This window comes from Melitaea cinxia, chromosome 23 (genome assembly GCF_905220565.1).
Source record: "Melitaea cinxia chromosome 23, ilMelCinx1.1, whole genome shotgun sequence".
Lineage (NCBI taxonomy): Eukaryota > Metazoa > Arthropoda > Insecta > Lepidoptera > Nymphalidae > Melitaea > Melitaea cinxia.
The window spans coordinates 6,521,929-6,542,534 of NC_059416.1; the positions used below are offsets into that span (position 1 = coordinate 6,521,929).

General features: G+C 33.4%; 1 long non-coding RNA gene across 1 annotated transcript; it reads left to right on the top strand.

The window, feature by feature from the left end:
* The first annotated feature begins 52 nt into the window (after positions 1–52).
* Positions 53–8,381, top strand: LOC123665275. The gene is made up of 2 exons (XR_006745023.1): positions 53–153; positions 8,225–8,381. It is a non-coding gene; the product is annotated as an uncharacterized LOC123665275 (long non-coding RNA).
* Positions 8,382–20,606: the final 12,225 nt, after the last annotated feature.

Sequence of the window (20,606 nt, forward strand, 5' to 3'; positions counted from 1 at the left end):
TTGAAGCAGTCACATTATATTATAGTGCTTCCTCGATGCATTTTACATGGAAATTGACTATAAATAAGTCATTAAGTATTGTATCAGTTGCTAGAAGTTTCATAATCTTGTTAGTCTTCGTTTTGCGTTGTTCAGAATAACTAAGTAGTTTAGGTGAGTTTTACTCGTTAATTTTAATATTATTTACACTACGCTCGCTTAGAGCGTCTAATTAAAAATGTGTTAATAGATGTTAATTTGTAAGAACTGCATGAATATGTTTTCAGCATCTTGCAATCAGGTAGGTACTAGAAAAAAAAACATTGTATATCTAGCTTGGGACGGAAAGCAAATGTCGCATTCATTGGAAACAGACGTAAACAAAAACACTTTTCATCGTAGTAAGAACAACGTAGTAAGAACATACATATAGACAACAGTCCTAACATATACGAAATAGTTACTGAGTAGTTCCCAATTTGGCAGCAATATTATTCCTACATTACAAGAATATCTAGTTATGTTTACGTAACGTTTAAGAATATTTACGACTTTAAGAAAATATTAAATTAAAATGTTATATTAAAACACTCATATTTTTTAGAAATGCCAAGGCGTAGGTAACTTCTCGTGATTAAGTGCAGTAAGTCAGATTTTTAATAAAATAATCATAGAAAAAAGATCTTAGCGTATTAAGGAGTTAAGTGCTTTTGAAACGTTTAAGTACAATTTACAGCACGTAGTTAGCATGCAGTTGATTAAAATCGTGCTGTGTGGTTACAGAATTAAAGAATATAACCACCCCCTTTCTTCCCGTGGGTGTCGTAAGAGGCGACCAAGGGATAACACATTTCCAGTACCACCTTGGAACTTAATAAGCCGACCGATTGCGGGATAACCATCCAACTGCTGGCTTTGAAATACACAGGCCGTAGACGGGCAGCAGCGTCTTCGGTGCGACAAAGCCAGCCCTGCGGTCACCAACCCGTCTGCCCAGCGTGGTGACTATAGGCAAAACACACGAGTTCACGCCATTTTTGGCGCGAACTTGCCCAGCAGTGGACTGCGATAGGCTGAAGTGTGTGTGCTATTAAATTCAGTAGCTAAATAAATTTTGATAACATTTTTAATCGACATACCTAAAGGTGGATTTATATTTGAGTGTCGTGTCGTGTCGTGTCATGACGTGACGGCTAGTGTTTACATTATTATGTCGTGTTATGACGCATCAGAACGATATTTTGAATCAATACAGCCGCAGCTCTAGAAAAGATCAAACGTTTGAAATGTTCTTCTATGAGTCATCGGATTCAGATTCAGATTTTGAAGAAGATATTCAATTTTTAATGCTCGCAACTCTTTTAAAAAAAGAAAGAAAGAGAAGGAGATTTTGAATTCACTCAATCAATAGACAAATGTATTATATTGTTTATATTATAAATAACATTATATTGTCGTACAATTTCAATTTTCACCCATTTTTAAGTGCCAAATAAACTATTATTTTACAATTCACGTAAATACACAAGCGATGCTAATGCGTCATTACACAACACTGTTTACGACGATTTAATCTGACGTGTCGTGATGGCGCCGTTTCAGCACCCCCCGAAACCCGCTACTGACGCGAATCGGAGTCGGTTCTGATGCAACACATCAGAAGCCATCACGACATGACACAACACATAAATGTAAACATGTCATAATATAAAATGTATAATATCGATTCTGTTCTGATGCGACACGATACGACACGTCTGTCAAATATAAATCCGCCTTAACACATATACATTGTAACAAGTGTTATTGAAACTGACAATAACTCCTTTACTTACAATCAAACTGACTTCGATTACATCAACAAGTAATATAACGTAGGTCTCTCATGAACTCCTCCTTTTTGGAAGTCGTTTCAAAATAATCTGAGAGCAAAAAGTCAGTGCTGAAACAGGATCAATATCGCTTAAAACCCAGTTGTAAATAAATAAATTATTTGACAGCCTTTCAGACGATTTACATTACGTTTTCAAATATCGTCAACGCTATCGCTTTTTTTAAACTCAGGTTGAGAAGATTTTTGTAACAGTATTAAGTTATTTAGAGCGTGTTGAGATCGAAATGTATTCGACGTTTGTGAATATATTTAAATTATTCATACTGGAGTTTGCTTCTTAAGAAATGATATAAAATCGCTATTGAAATGAATGGGGAGTGGAATCGTGTCAAACAATGAAATAGTAGAGATGCTGAGAATTCAGCTGTACCAAGAGATAGGTATACCTAATAAAAATCAATTTGTGTTTTGATTTTGAGTTTTTTGTTTTATTTTTTGATTAATTAAGGTGAAACTTTTATTCTATCGCCCCAAAAGTTTTCGTTCATCTATCGCATGTCGCACGACACAACACGGTGACTGCGGAGTAGGGATAAAGTGAAAGGCGCATGGCAGAGCAGCTAACGCCAATATGGCGGCCTCCATAGCTCGCATCAGCTGACCGTGTAGTATTTATATTCTCACTTATTTGTGCAAGTTTTCCGCGGTATTTGTGTTTTGATCGGTGTATTAATGTAAATGTTTTTATTCACTTAAGTTTCATTTGCATCGTGGTTTCATGAAACCACACAATCCTTTTTTTGTAATAGAACATATTAATTTCTATTTATCACGGCAAACGTTCTTAAGAAGTGTGTGGAGTTTACTCCGGGCACGCGTCGGAGCTGACACACATACTCAAAGAAATTTCATACAGGCAGTCGAGAGTGGTTTTTACTTAATATTATTAGGGTTTCATACCTCAAAAGAAAAAAATTGAACCCTTATAGGATCATTTTGTTGTCCGTCTGTCTGTCAAGACCCTTTTTCTCAGGAACTCGTGGAGGTATTAAGCTAAAATTCATATCTCTCTTTACAGCCTATACAGTCCACTGCTGGACATAGGCCTCCACAAGCTTACGCCAAAAATAACGTGAACTCATGTGTTTTGCCCATAGTCACCACGCTGGGCAGGCGGGTTGGTGACCGCAGTACTGGCTTTGTCGCACCGAAGACGCTGCTGCCCGTCTTCGGCCTGTGTATTTCAAAGCCAGCAGTTTGATGGTTATCCCGCCATCGGTCGGCTTCTTAAGTTCCAAGGTGGTTGTGGAACCTTATTATCCCTTAGTCGCCTCTTACGACACCCACGGGAAGAGAGGGGGTGGCTAAATTCTTTGGTGCCGTAGCCACACAGCAATTCAGCAAAAATTCATATCAAATATGAGTATTTACTACTGTCTACTGTCCCTTAGAGCTGTGAAAAAATCAAACTACTAAGCCAACGCACTTAAAGGATACAGCCGTTTATATTCGACACTCGAAAGGGAATCAAAACCTACAGGGTACTTCCCGTGAATTCAAGAATTTAGAAATTTGTTACGAAGCTTATAACACAAATAAAAGAAAAATTGCGAAAAGCATAAATTTTTAGTTACATCATATAATAATAATACTTTTAATAATTTTGTTTGTACGGGACACTTGGTGCGCGAGTCCGACTCGCACTTGACTGCTTTTTTTTATTTACATGTTAATAATATATTACGACATGTTAATCTGCTTTCATCCGGTATGATAAGTATCTTCCAGAACTGAAAGTGCATCGCGTTAAAGTAAAATTTTCAGGATTATTTTTATCTTTGTGCTAGTAACGCAATTGTTTACTAAACGAAAATATATAAATTGTATTTTTATGAGTGGTAATCTCAATAATTAATTATCTAATAAATAAAACTTGGAGACGTGCACGTTTGTACAAAATTTTTTATTTAATAATACAACGGTAAATTAAGTTAATATAGAAAGTAGTAATTTCATTGTGAAGTTTACAGACGGGTCTTCGATATCATTTATCAAATTAGACCTGTCCGATTCATTTATCAGGTCTGCGCCATTTGAGCTCAGTTTTAACTTCGTTCATTTTTTATACAATTTATCTTAAGGGTGCTTTTGAATACTTTGAATAAGTCTTTGTAGACGGCGCTAACATAACTATTTTATATAGGAATTACTTACTTAGATAGACAGTTTCAGAAGTTGATATTTTTAGTTACATAATAACGCCTCGAGTCATGGCATGACGTGAGGTTCAATAACAATAAATATATCTCATTAAATAGACATATATTTGACATAAAATGACATACTACCGATCGAAGTGATTTAAACTGTGATCGATAAAAACGAATAAATATCTTTAATAACCGAAGAGGGAACCTTTTAAATTAAAAGTAGGTATGCCTTTGAAACTTAGAAGTCATTAAAAATAAAATAATGCTACATTTGGTTATTTTATACTTAAAATTAATTATTTTTAATATAAAAACTCGACATTTAGACAAATGAGAATTCGAGATAGCAGTGGAACAAAATAAATTAGTTGCAGTTATATTCTGCTGTCAAAAAAACCTATGCTTGTTAAATAAGAAATGACATCATAGGTTTGCAGTGATATAGTAATGTAAGAATTAGCATATAGAATCCGTAACAGTAACCTTGTGAACATGTAGTGTGTTTCAAGAAAATCAAAATCAAAAACAACTCCATTCAAATAGGCCCAAAGAGTACTTTCAAGCACGGCAAGAAACTCCGCAGTTACTCTTTTGAAAAAAATATACATATAAACTGTGTTTCAGTCAAAATTAGTAATATTGCATGAAATACAGCGTCACTAAGTCCACACATCTTTATTAACTATGTAATCCTGCCCTGAATAATATGCTTTATCGGCTTTTATATAATATTATATACATCACAAGAAACAAACTTTTTTTAACTGAGGTAGGGCACAGCAGGAATTTCCTGCTCAAAATATGGAGCAGCCCGACTGGGGTAGTACCTCGACCTTACAGAAGATCACAGCTAAATAATACTGTTTTCAAGCAGTATTGTGTTCCTGTTAGTGAGTAAGGTGACCAGAGCTCCTGGGGGGATTGGGGATTGGGTCGGCAACGCGCTTGCGATGCTTCTGGTGTTGCAGGTGTCTATAAACTACGGTAATCGCTTACCATCAGGTGAGCCGTACGCTTATTTGCCGACCTAGTGATATAAAAAACAAAAAAAAAACAAATTAACTTCAGCCTATCAGTTCAGCCTACTTATATACTTAAATACAACAATAATATATAATATAATTTACGCCTACATATGTAGTACCACCAACGTCACAGGGTCACCAACCCGCCTGCCCAGCGTGGTGACTATGGGCAAAACACATGAGTTCACGCTATTTTTGGCGTAAACTTGTGGAGGCCTATGTCCAGTAGTGGACTGTAAAGGCTGCAATGATGATGTAGTAAAAGGAAGCATATTATTTATACGAATAATTTATCAATATTTATGTTGTTAAAATAAAGTCTTTAAAATTCTTATCGATTTTTAAATTTATAGATCTCATTATCTTTACCATGCGAATACGGATAACATAGCCAATGTCGAGAGATAAAATTCCTCAATAAAAGTTGATAAATATGGGTTTTTCATAACATTTCAAAAACAAACTTATTACATAAATTTATAATCTTCTTATCTCAGGTGTTTCGTCATGAAGTTATTATGGTATAAAGATTTTTATACGATAGTTTGTGATTTTCGAAGAAATTTCCGGGTCAATCATAAAACAAATCATGATGATTGAAGAATTGGATGTGATGCGTATGTGGACTATGAGAAAGCCTTCGATTCTATCGAGAACTGGGCTGTGTTAGAGTCTCTCCAGCGTCGCAGCTTGTAACAAGCACCTAATTATTATAATTATATAAATTCTACGTAAGAATACTCTCAAGAGATTTTTTCTGTATATATATACAGAAAAAATGAATAGAATAATTTTTACTTGAATGAAATATTTAAATAATGTTCATCCATTATAAAGAAATCTGTAAGCTGATAAGACATTTCAGTGACATTGAACGATTGTACATTATTTTATCAGAGAGGACTTGCTTTTTATCTCATTTACAATTTTATTCAACATTTATATTTGCTTATAAAAAATAAATATTTGCCTATATAAAATAAATATCTACATTTTTCACATTTTGTAACAATTTATAAAAAATTGAAATTAATTGTAAGAAAAATGAGTTTTAAGGACTAGGTTCAAAGTCACGCAAAACTTAGACAGGTATACTAACTATATATATTTGTAAAAGAATTATCCATTTTCTTTTAAGAAAAATTGACGATATCTGCCAATCCAATATTCGCAATAGCATAGTAAAAGGTAGATACGTGTGCTTGATTGCATTCGTGAAAACGTTCTAAAGACAGTACTAAAAGTTTACGACTTTTAGGTTCTTTTCGGAATTAAAAAAAAAAATGATAAAGGCTTGTTAAGTATAATTATTATATCATTTGGGTACTTTTATTATTGATTTTTTTCTTTCCTTCTTAATATGTGCATACTTCTCTAACCGCTGTTACTGTATCGTGTCCTATACCCAAAGGTAATCTGGAAGAAATCGCTCTTTAGCGATAAGATCGTCTTGGTACATCTTGTATTGCACACACCGTAAGCGAACACCGAAAGCAAAATTTTAAGAATAAATAAATAATAATTAATATAAAAAGTTATGCATGTGATGACAATCAACTTCTTTATGTTAGAGAGCACATGCATTTGAAATGAAAGTAATACGATCACGGAACGTAAATCATCGGCTACGTTTATCGTAACGTAAATGGCTGCTTCGAGTAATAAGTTGTAGTAAGTACCCCTCAGGGACAGCGCCCGGGTATAAGTAGCGCCACTTAAGCTATGTGTCCAATTGCCGTTGTAAAACTCTTGACACGATTCCTACGAGCTTATTTCGATCTTGAGTGACCTTGGTTCGTTGAATCTTTACGTAATTAAAATTACATAATATATGATATATTTTTGCGAGTCTTCTTCGGTTTTATTAGACTGCCTTTGTCATTTTATACAGAAAAGTCCGTAAGAAGTACACTGATTACTATATATTATAAAAACACGCTAATCTTCAATCAACCAAGTCAATCGTTCGTATTATATTAAAAACAATTTTCCGTTATAAAGCTTACTTAAAAAGAAAATCCTAAAAGCTTAGTATAATCAGCCCTAAAAAAAATTATAATTTAAAAAAAAAAACTAAAAAGCCACGCTGCATACTACTATATTTTTCATAACTTTTTACTATGTTTTTATAACTCTCCACACATAGATAGTTGCAAGTAGAATAATCGTTACATTTAATATTATCAAGTACCTGAAGCTTTTTACTCTGAATTGAATTATTCTCTTAATAACTTAAATTTTATTATAATTTAATTGGAAGTAATTAATTATGATTGATTGTTCGATTTTCTACTACTGTAATATAAACTCTTTGTAATTAAAAATTATATTCTACATTTTAGTTCGATTAGCTATAAAAGCGTGGTCTTTTAGTCTTTTTAAACTATAATTTATTTTTTATTTTTTAGTTCGATTTCGCTACTTTTATTTTAGAAACTTTATTTATTTTCATCATTAATATAAACAATAAAAGAATAACTATTCCGCGCGGAGCGAATCCACGAACTTACGCCACGCGAAGCGGGCGGGAAACAGCTAGTAAGGAATAAAGGTAAAAATGCAACTAGCCTGAAAAAGTATCTGCTTCCGTTGTGCTGTGCCGAGTGCCCGAGCGAAAGGGTAAGTCCGAAACTGCGGGCATGCGCAGATCGCGCGTTAGCTCTATTTTACTTCCTTACAGGGGATCCACGAAAGCATTTATTAATCTTGGTAGTCCTAATAAGGATATTGGGATACTATTATTGAATTATTGCATTGTCATCGATCCGTCGGTACGTGTGCAAAGTTTCAAGATTATTTGATAAAGATTTTTCCTCCTTAATTTTTGCACACCTCTAACCGCTGCTACTATATCGAGTCCAGTACCCAAAGGTTATCTGGAAGAAATCGCTATTTAGCGATAAGATCGCCTTTATACAACTTGTATTTTATCTTTCTTTATATGTGTGTGTATTTCGGTGTACATTGAGTATAAATAAATAAATATATCTGTAACAATAGTAACATCATAAGCGCACTGCCGACTTATCCGTTCTCATCATGGCACTTCCTTAGAAGCTCTGCTTATTAATGATAATAAATAATAAAATAATTTCAACTATTTTTTTTAGATATACTATATATATGATACTAGATGTAGTTGATTTTAAGATATAAAAGCAATTTTTTATTTTCAGAATAACTTACCACCAAAACTGAACTTGAAGAAAACTCAAGTACCAGTGACGCCAGGCTACGCAACACACGTGGATTATTTGTAAGACTACATTTATATTAATTGTTAATTACGCATGTAAAGAATATCTAAATAAACTGTAGTTTTTATCAATATTCTTTAAGTAGTAACATTTATTTATTTATTGCCATAAATACACTACCATTACAGGTTTATTACCTAATGCGATAAGTACATAATATTTGACCCAAAACAACCACTAACCATAACATAATATAATAAATAAAGCAGCCCCTGTGAATTCATTCAGAGTACAACAGGTCCACCTGATCTGACAGCTTACTCAGAATTCATCTGATATTAAATTATCACTACATACATTTGGTACCACGAATGTAATTCTAACTTAGAAATTAGAATGTAGAAGAGAACTAAGAGGTGAAAAATGGCAAGAAAATTTGGCTTTCTTCTCTTTCATCGATCTTGTGGTAAGCTGGTACTGATACTACAAAGATCTACTTACTTTCTGCGAGTGTTGAATACAATCCCGGTTAAGCTAGCCATAAGAGTTCGTAGACCTACCTACAGTTATATTTCGTACTAACTAAAAAAGAAGAAAACCTGAAAATTGATATGAAGTTAAAACAATGTAAAAATATTCAACTTTGTATTCATACGATGGTAGCACGACTTTGTAACATCCTCCTTGATACAAAGACGATTTGATGTATATTGAGACTTTTATGGTATGTTTCGAAAATGTATTCTGTAGTCAGAAGAACCTGTAAAAAAATAAGCCTACTTTTAACGCCTTTCTAAAAATCTATTCAGAATGTACCCTCGTATCTCGATATCTGAAAAGCAAAGAGTTATTATTCAAATATATTCAGTACGATCTATCACTTCCTATTTTATACCTGCTACAAATTCTAATTGTACATGAATTATTTATGCGAGAACCATCGTGTGATCCATAGGTTATTTAGTCTTAAATCGATTTGACGGCGCATTTTCTATAAAGTCAACCGAGCTTTACAATGGCAGTTAATAATGTATCGAGACTTATGTCTTTTTAGTTTCACAAGTTTTATATACAAAAAAAATAGTCAACATGCCAGATATATTTTGTACTAGATTTCATATTCGTGTAGAAATTTCTATAAAATGGCCTCACATCCCGCAAGTGTTAGGGCAGTGTCAAAGTGGATGGTTCTCACTTACATAGTCCACACCTCGCTCTAATTTAAAATGTTCACTTTTGGCCGAAGTGATTTAATAGTTTGTAAGTAATGATTAATGTAGTATATAGATTATTATATCTTAATTTCTACCTGATATTAGAAGGTTAAATACGTTTTTCACTTTTACAGGATGCGCGACTATTAAGTCTTTAGTTGAAACCATAGTAAAATAAAAACTCGAGGCATCTGGGTATTTGCCAGAAATGTTTAAGCAAAGTAATAAAACAATGTTGAGATAGTACGTTTTATCTTAAAACTCGTCAAAAACGTTTAAGGGAAGGTTTAAACTTTTGTTGTTATTAGGTTTTTCCTCTTGTTGTTACTTATGTATGTTCCTGATCCTACTTCAAAGGAGCCTTAGAAGTATGTTTCCCTTTTGTATGTGACATATTTTAAACTTGTTACATTTTCCTTAAGTACATATACAGAATACTTCAATTTTACTTATGATATAAAGTCAAAATATTAATGTCGCTATAAAGTAGCTATACACACTTAACGAACGTCAAAAACTATCTACGTAAAAAAAAATTAACAAAAGCAAAAACTCAAGATAGAAAAAACAACAATAAACTTAAAGATTAGTTCATCTTAACATTAGATACACTATAAACTTAGGTAATGTATTCCTGCAACCTCAACTTAGTCACAATATTTAGTGTTAAATATTAGTGTCTCGGTAGATATCTCGATAGATATCATATATAGAGATATACAGTAGTCACTATTACGTTATGGACTTTATGGAATATTACTATAAATAAATTACAGTAATGGCCCTAGTGTCTGATTGAAGCCGGAGAAAAAAAAACTGGAGGAAAATAAAACTATACTTTGTTAAAATTTAAAGTCAAGTAAAATTAAAAAAAAAAAAAAATGATATAGTATGGCCATGATCAAGATAAACACGAGACAGCCAAACCTGTATGCCGAAATCATCTCATGTAATAAATATGTATTGCTAGATCACATACCCGAGTAGAAATTTTTTCGTCTTCCTTAGAAGGACCGGACCAGGCATGCCTGATCAGGACTAGATAAGGCATGTAACGCAGATGATTGGTCTGGACCTGATCAGGATAAGATGAGATTTCCTGATCTGGACCTGATCAGGAAATCTCATCTCATCCTGATCAGCGGGTTCGGTTCGGTCCTTTTAAAAAACACGAATGTATATTTTTGAAAAAATTGTTTAACAAAAAAAAAAGCGAATTGATATAAATATGTATTAACATAATTATTATAATATTTGTTTCCGTTTATTTTTTCCAATGTATTATTTATTTATGTTTTTACTTTAATTATTAATTATTTTTATATATTTTTAAGTTATTAATTAATTATTATTATGAGTTAAATTTTATTTATTAACTTCTAATGATTAACTACTAACTACTATTTCCTATTACTTACGACTGCTCCACTGTGTAGAAATGGACTCCCTGCTAGATTGTCCTGATAGCTGTATATATACTAAGTGCGCTTAAAAACATTAATAGCGCGATTCAGGCTCAGTTCGCGTCATTTCTTTCATGCCATCCTGATTTGGACCGGACCAGGTCCTGATCCAGTATGCCTTACCATACTTGGTAAGATTTTACATCAGGCTAGCCTTGTCTGGACCGGACCTGGTCCTGATCCAGTATGCCTTACCATACTTGATTATATTTTACATCAGGCTATCCTTGTCTGGACCGGAACTGGTCCTGATCCGCTATGCCTTACCATACTTGATTATATTTTATATCAGGCTATCCTTGTCTGGACCGGACCTGGTCCTGATAGAGCTTGCCGGATCAGGCATGCCTTATTCTATCCTGATCCGGTCCAGATACATGATCTGGTTGAGCCTGACCTTTTTTCTACTCGGGTAGACCTTAGTCGACATTCATAGGGTTCAAGAACAGCTTAGTGCAGCTGAGTTTTCAAGCGCTGAAAGTAAAATAATTTTATAAACGTTAATCATAATCAAAACTTACGCTCCTCAAACAAATAACTCACGTCTGTTTTCTTTCATACTCATGATAAAAATTCGACAAACACGTAGCGTTTAAAATAAGATCAGAAATAACAAGTACAAAAGATAAACCAAATTGAGTAAGATTATTAAAAAAAAAAAAAAAAAAAAAAAAAAAAAAAAGAGAAACAGATGATATAACGGCAAATTAAAGCCAGTTTACACTTTGATTAGTGCGAGTGTAGGTGTTTAGCAACTAAGAGTGTAAGTGCAAGTCCATAATGTTAGTTGTATCCGATACTATTTAACTCCTGCGCTTAGTAAAATTCAATTGTTGGGCGTCGTGCAGCACGTATGGACGAACAAAAACAAGCGTGCTTGTTATTGCAAGAAATACTTAAAAATATATTAAATGCGGTAGTGTATGAAGTCTTCACTTCTCGGGCTCTTTTAATTTTATATTTAGGGTCTTTACAATTATAAAGACATTCAGGTTTTAGATACTACAGTACAAATTTATAGGTCGTATCTTCGGCCCACTTAGACATTTTTCCTTTTTAATAATTTTTTTTTAAATAATTTAATAGTATTTATTTCAAATAATGTTATAACAATGCTAAAATACACAGCGAATGTCGTCCATGCCACAATACTAAACACTAATCACTAAACAGGCATGTCCAAATGTGTTTACAAGTCAGACAAGCTACGAGTCAAGGCGAAGGAATGGCGCGCGGCACGGGGCTACTTGCAAAAAAAATAGAACAGGACTTCTAACATTGGTATAACTATGGTTTAGTGCAGTATGCTATTGAAGTAACAGTTTTCACTAAGGTAGGGCACAGCAGGAATTTCGTGCTCAAAATCTGGAGCAGCCCGACTGGGGTAGTACCTCGACCTTACAGAAGATCACAGCTAAATAATACTGTTTTCAAGCAGTATTGTGTTTCTGTTGGTTTCTGTAAGGTGACCAGAGTTCCTGGGGGGATTGGGGATTGGGTCGGCAACGCGCTTGCGATGCTTCTGGTGTTGCAGGCGTATAAGCTACGGTAATCTCTTACCATTAGGTGTGCCGTACGCTTGTTTGTCGACCTAGTGATATAAAAAAGAAGTAGAGGGAGTATAGTATACACGTAGTAGGTACAATAATAAAGAAGGAAGCTAATTATATTTATTATTATGTGCATCTCGGACATTTTTGGTAAAATAAAATAAAATTTTAGGAATGAGATATAAAGATAATGAGGTAGGGCACAGCCAGAAATGTGTTGTTCATAATTCGGAGCAGCTTGACCGGGTTAAGTACCTGAATACTTAAGATGACAACCAAAAAATACTGCTCTCAAGAAGTGTTGTGTTTCAGTGAATAACCGTACCGAGGTCGGGGGCAAATTCAGGTACAAATATAAAAATAAGAAATATTTAAATTCTGTATTAGAGAAACTCTTAAATCGCCTTCTCAGTTAAAGAATACTCGTAATTACGATTACGTAAGAAAAGAGTACGATTCTCTATTAGCCTCTAGAAATATTTAAGTAAGTGATTCAATTATAATTGTAATGTGTAGAAGAGTAATATATTACTGTTATAATTATTATATATTTTATATATAAGTATCTTCTAGTACTTTTTTACTTCTTCTAGTATTGTTAAATGTTTGTATTATAAGTAGGTACACACGTTTCGTTTTAATGGTCGTCTACTTCTTTCTAAATTTCCTATACCAATGTTCTAGAAAGTTTTGATGATTATTGTTTATAAAGTAATTTTATCTCCCATTAAAAAAAATATAAAATATAAAACAGGTAAATAAGTAAAATAAAAATAAGAAAAATGTTTATGGTATCATATTATAGACGTGGTTAGATTTTTCAATTTTCAGCTGCACCAGTTCGTGCTATGCCATAATTTGATGGCTAATAAAACAGTTGTTTATTTCCACATAAACTTTATGTATTAACCAAACGATAAGCTTTAGAGTTATGAACGTTTTTACTGATTAGATCCTTCAATATTAAATGCTCCTATTAGGTATTACCCAATCTGTAACGAAACCCCGAAAATTTGGTAACAAATTATATTTGTGTAATTGTTACGTTTTTATTTTATTTTTATACTTACTCATTACAATGTGTAGTACCGTCAACGATAACGTATCGTATGTGACATAACATTGTTGTAGCTATTCTCAGTCGCACTGTTCCCTATTTTGTCATCTATACCACACTTTACATTGGCGAAATAATGTCAAACTGACACAACACTATCCTACAACTTTTTACTGACTATAACTCCATAAACTTTTCACCACTAATTTTGCCAATGACAAATGCTAAAGATAATAAATAATAAGTGAGTTAAGCCGCGGTTAAATATGATATTCACTACTTATAAATGTAATTGAATTAGATATAGAGCCAAAACAATACTAAGTACTAACAGAGTAGAAGTTCGGTGTAACAGTTTTTTACTAAATAACATTTAAGTGCAGCGTCAGTACACTATACTTGCACGTGAATTCTGAATCTGTTTTGTGTAAATACACTTTGTCAATAAAGTGTAAAAGTGTTTACTTTATAATTATACCTATGTATGTAGGTACTGTTACGTATTATGTGTGTATGTGTGTGTTAATGTTGTGTGTGAACACTTTTCTATTCATTTCGATCACCGATATGGATCTTCGACTGATGACGAAAACGCTGTTAACTGTCAATCTGTCAACATATAGCAGTCAGTTTTTCTGACAAGTAAAATATTTATGTTAATATATTCGCTCGCTTTTACGATTTATTTATTTATTTAATATACGCACATAATAAATTTTAACATATTTACACAAATTATACAAGTGCGAACAACTGACGTACTAAAACATATAAAATATCTTTATTCGTTTCAGTTGTTATACAAACGCTAGCAGTTTTAAGGAACGGAAAGAAACTAAGAGCTAATTCAAATTTATTTAGAGCTCTAAACCCTGATGTATATTTATATAAAGTAGTAGTCGCCCAGAGGTCGAAATTCGACCATAATTAAAGAAATTAATTAAAAAAAAAAAACAAAAAAGAACCTTTTTTAAAATTATTCAATTTGACTAAGTACAGACTGACAATCAACAATATTGTATAATATGCACGTGTGTGTGTCAAATACATGGTAGTGTGTAGTGTTTTTTATTGATTTAATGTACACAAAAATGCACAGTTAAAAAAAATAAGCATTCTGGACTCCTTCTTTATATAAACTATAACTGTGCGAAATTTCATACTCCTCAGTCCGCGAAATTTTCGTAAAAAAGGGTACAAAGTTTTTGCTTCACGTATTAATATATAGATATTCCGAAGTCGATGACTCTTCAAACCGCTAACTCAGTAATTTTGTAAGATAACACTAAAAAAAAGTTCGCGGTCACGTTGCGCATCAATCTTCGGAAAAGGCTACTCCCGAAAGTGCCTCTGTAGTTCGTAGTGTTCATAGAGGTCATATTAGTATTCGAATATCATATTTTTATTATTTAAAGATATAGTTATATCTCAATAAATTAAATCAACATCCATCTTTAAATATACGGCCAGTCATGTTTAATCAGCAGGTCAGATTATTTTTAATGTATGTCCAGCAAGTGAACAAAAATGTTACTTCTCATAACAGCTTAAAAATAATATTGCTACAATTGATACCTAGATACTATTTCGGTATTATTATTTTGTAAAAGTATATGATATCAATAAAAGTATATAAATATAAACCATTTTCATTATTCTGTCCAAAAGGTTAAGTAAATTGTTTAAAAAGACAGTGAGCAGTCTCTTGATCATTTTATCATTTGTAATAATTTTACTTATTCATATTAGTCACTTTTACAACTGAGCATTATCACTATACTTGGAAAATTTATCATTACTTATATTAATCTATATTGAATCATACAAAGTAGCGGGCATAGCAACAAATAGTATCTTTGATTACAAATTTGTTCGAACAAAAAGATAAAAAGAAATATTTACACAATAAGATACGACTCCCGTAAAGAGAGTTCAATTTAAACTTTTCCATTTATGTTTGGCTACTATATATTTTATGTTTAGCTAGTCGCCAACCCGCATAGGAGCAGCGTGGTGGATTAAGCTCTGATCCTTTTCCTACATGGGGAAAGAGGCCTATGCTCTGTAATGGGATATCACAGGCTGAAGCTTTGGCTACTATGAGTCAAAGTATGGTAGACACTTGCAATTTTATACAAAATTTGTTACTATGGCCATACTGAATAGGACAGTGAATTGAGTAGTACTGTCATAAAAAAATTAAATATAATGATATCAAAAATGGAACTTATTTGTTCTTTGGTCGAAACGTGCTTTTTCCGTGTTTTGGCTCGATTGTATAAAAATATAAAGTGTTAAAATATCATAGTATGATATACATAGAACACTCTGATACAAGATCTATTCGATAGTTTTTTTTTCTTGTTTAATTCTATAATCTCAAAATCTCACACGTTTTTAACATTCTTATCATATTTAATGTTGTAAAATATTTACTTTATAATTATCTCTAAGAGTCGTATTATTATGTTAACTTTATAATTAAGATCATCTAAAAATAGTTGTGTATAAAAACAACTTGATACGTGTTTCTTTCAATGTAAATACATTAAAATAAAAATGAAAATAAAAATAGTGATTACTAGTATTGTATAAAATAAACTTAATTGTCATAGCAACTGGGCGCTACGCTATCGGTCGTATGAGTTATCACCATTTTCGAAACGAGGGAAACCCTCGAAAATCAGCATAACTTTTTACTGGGTGTACCGATTTTGATGATTTTTAATTTATTCGAAAGCCGATGTTTATCTTGTGGTCACATTTAAATTTCACCGAGATCTCATTACAACTTTTGGAGTAATCTTTGATAATGCGTATTTACTTGACTATTTTTTCGTCTACCTACTTGTCGATGTAGTTTAAGTCGGCTTTTTTTCGTTTGCCAGAATTATAGGAAACACAAAACACAATTATAGAAATTACTTTTATCAGAAGTTAAGATGCTTAAATCCTGGGCGTTTACAATTCCCGTTTAGCTAGTTCTCGTACTTTGTCATTTCCACATGGTGCTGTACCAACTATTTTACGTATTAAATTCCTGTCCTATGTTGTGTAAGTAACTACTTAAAAGGATGTCCTAACGGTTTCATTATTGTGAAGATTTGTGAATACATTTCTTTCAATATTACGATGGTGCTAAAAGTACATTTTCTACTAAATTGACATCCGGCCTTTTGATTGACGGAATTGTACTACATTTGCAGAAGAATGAGAATTGTTGGAACTGCCAAGCGGAAATCGGCAACGGACGATAGTAAATTGCTAGTGATGATGCAGTTTTATTAAAGATTACACGTTTCAACTGGCACGGTAATCTGAACGATTTGAAGTAGTTCGAGATATTTGATATAAAAAAATATAAGACTAAAGTTGTAAAATACTTATCAGAATAGTTCCCTTTTAAGAAGTTTAGTACTAGATTATTTTTAGTTCAGCTCGGTGATGTCCGGTAATAATGCGTTTACACTCATTAATACAACGAAACAAATATTTCTACGTAACATGTTGGTATAAAATCAATCTCAATACTAACTTACTAACTATTAATTAAATTTAATTCTTTATTTTAAAAAAAACTAACTATATAAACATATGAAATAACTGAACAAATAGAGCCTAAATTGTGAATAGATCTCTTTTTTAAAAACACCAGCGCGATTAGTTTTCCCAGGCAATGAAAATTTAATACCTTATACACTAAGGGGCCATTTCACCAGTAGTGGATGACGCTATTTGACGAATGATATTCACAAAGTTTTTGAGTTTTTGATGTATTTTCTTTTTCACCATCGAATTCTATCGTATTTATGATATATTTCTATCCTCCAAAATGAATTTTAAATGATAAAACTGCAGTTTATTAACTGAGGTGAAACAGGCCCCGATGGCCTATCTACCTCTGACTGTTAAAGTCTTATTGCAACCTATGTGTAGGATAAACTTTACCCACAACAAACCCTAACAGTTTCATAGTGACAATAATACGTTACTAGTACCGCTGCTAACATAGAACACAATTAGAATCGAAACTCACAGTGTACCGTCAGACAATATTCACTTCCCACATAGTTGATCCGACTGAGTTTCAACTAGTGTTGTACGGTAAACAACTATCGATAATCTATTGCTGACTCATCAATAGTGGGATTATCCATTGGAAATTAAAAATGTGTTTTGAGGCACTAGTCACTTCTCATTTGATAGATCTTTTTTGTTTGGTATCGCAGCGGAACCCATTTACGGGTGATATCCAAGACGCGTGGGAGGCGCTACTTAATGCGCCTCCAGTAACGCCCCCGTGCCCGTGTGGGCCGGGATGGGAACCCGTTACTGCTAGACATGGCGTCGTCGGGATTGTTCAGAGGTGAGCTGTGTGGCTACGGCACTAAAGAATTTAGCCACCCCCTCTCTTCCCGTGGGTGTCGTAAGAGGCTACTAAGGGATAACAAGGTTCCACAACCACCTTGGAACTTAAGAAGCCGACCGATGGCGGGATAACCATCCAACTGCTGGCTTTGAAATACACAGGCCGCAGACGGGCAGCAGCATCTTCGGTGCGACAAAGCCAGTACTGCGGTCACCAACCCAACTGCCCAGCGTGGTGACTATGGGCAAAACACATGAGTTCACGTTATTTTTGGCGTCAACTTGTAGAGGCCTATGTCCAGCATGGACTGTATAGGCTGTAATGATGAATGACTTCAATTCCACGGACAGTCCACGTGTAGGAGAAGTCTGGCCTTATCAAGACCAGCCTGTCGCTGGAGGGATCCTGTTGCCTGCAGATCCGGGACCCTGCAATTAAAGCGGCTGAAGGCTCCCGCAGGGGTTTGGTCGGTATTGTGCTAAAGCCGACATACGGTCTAGGACTGCCTACCCGGGCGTCCTTGATATCACTCGTAAATGGGTTCCCCTGCGATAACAAAAAAAAAAAAATTAGCTTTAGTTAGTTATGCCGCTCAGTACCTAATAATAGCCTTTTGAGAATGTCGATAAAGATTTCAATAATTTTATTTTAATTGATATGACTATTCTTAACACTGAGTTTCTTTATATATTCTTATACTGGCGGTTGCAGGTTCGATCCCCGCACATGACAAACATTTGTATTGGCTATACAAGTGTTTGCCGTGGTCTGGGTGTTTGTGCAGTCCTTGTGGGTCTCCCCACCGTGTTTCGGAAAGCACGTTAAGCCGTCGGTCCCGGTTGTTATCCTGATAGCGATCGTTACTCATAGTAAGGAATATATCCGCCAACCCGCATTGGAGCAGCGTGGTGAATTACGCTCTGCTTCTTCTCCTACATGGGGAAAGAGGCCTATGCCCAGCAGTGGGATGTTACAGGCTGAAGCGATGCGAGCGATTCTTAACACAGAGTATTTTCCGAAAATAACTAGCATTTCATTTTCAACGTTTTCGAGATAAAATAGTTATAGCTTATGACTTTGTTTGTGGTTATCATATTAAAAAATTAATAAAGTGCTAGAATAAAACGTTAAATCAAATCAAAAAATCGTATTCGCTAAATACTATAAAAATTATATAAACATTTTATCAGTATTGCGTAATATAAATGTTGAATAAATCCTTTGTATTGTCATTATAACCTTTCCGTATTTGTATATTTTTAAAAGTCTATCTACTTTCTGCTTTGTTACAAGTTTAAAATTTGGACACGATTTCTTAGTTACATTATTTAAAAACATTATCTCAAGATATAAAAAACTGCCCGTGAGGACTTTGTTCTAAGATAAGTTAAGGATGAAATTACTGATTGCTGTCAATTAGTAATAGTTTAGAACTAGCAATTCCGAATCGGTGATAGTACTCGTAATAGTAATATTAAGTCAAATTTTATATGTATAAATTGTATAAAGAATGATATATGACTGACTGACATTATGTATACAGCAAAAGATTAAATATCTATATAGACGTATGTCTAGCACACTACTACTGTAGTGTGTGTGTATTGAAAGATATAATAAAGAAAATTACAACTTATTATTTCTTTGGGGGAAATTTTTTAAACTTGTGTGAGCGAACATAAGGCTCCTTTAGAACAGCAATGCAAACATGAAAATGTTGAAAACATTTTTAATACTGACTTTTAAAATTTAGCTGTATTACACACTGAAACATGGTACATTACTATCTATACAAACAAATAAAATACTGGGCATAGGCCTCTTTCCCCATGTAGGAGAACGATCAGCGCTTAATCCACCACGCTGCTCCCGTGCGGGTTGGCGGATATATTCCCTACTATGAGTAACGATCGCTATCAGGTGTACATGATATACTACTACTGTATACACACTATCTTTCAATACATACACACGGCTTAGAATACCGTTAAAAATTAATATTTTTTTTTTAATTATCTAAAATAAACCGGTAACGTCAATTTGTCTCAGCATATATAACGTTAATAATGGTATAACGATACCTTAAATAACGTTATTTTGGAGCCAGTATACCGGTATATCTCTTACCGGCACTCACTCATGTAACATATTTAATGTTACTTATCTATACCGATAATTGTTACCGTTATCTATAAAGGTAACAAAATTATTACGCTCGTACAATATATGAAAGGATAGATTAGATTTGTAATTTAAGATAGTATTGGTTTTTAAATTATTACTTAACGCGCCTTGCTTCTTTAATATGCACATTGATTATCTATATATTTTTAACAATGATAGAATATGAAATAAGCTACTGCTCGTTGTTTATTATTTCTTTACTGTTTATTATTATTTATTTTAATCTTTTTGTATTCGCAGTGTTCCGCAGTTTTCGTGATATTATAATTATATTAAAAAAAAATATTAGTCCATATGTGGGATGTTTTCATGCTGTTTCAGTTCTATTCAGTACACACACAATTACATCAAAGAGGCGCTAGAGCGTCTAATACAAACAGAGAAGGGCAAAAAATAATTAAGAAAAGTGTACGAAATGGCAAAAATGAAATTTTTAAGACTTTTTTTAAAGGCAAAGTTTCAACCGTAATGACCTTACGCCCTTTGTAGGTTCGTAATAAAGAACCGAAACAAAACCAGTACTT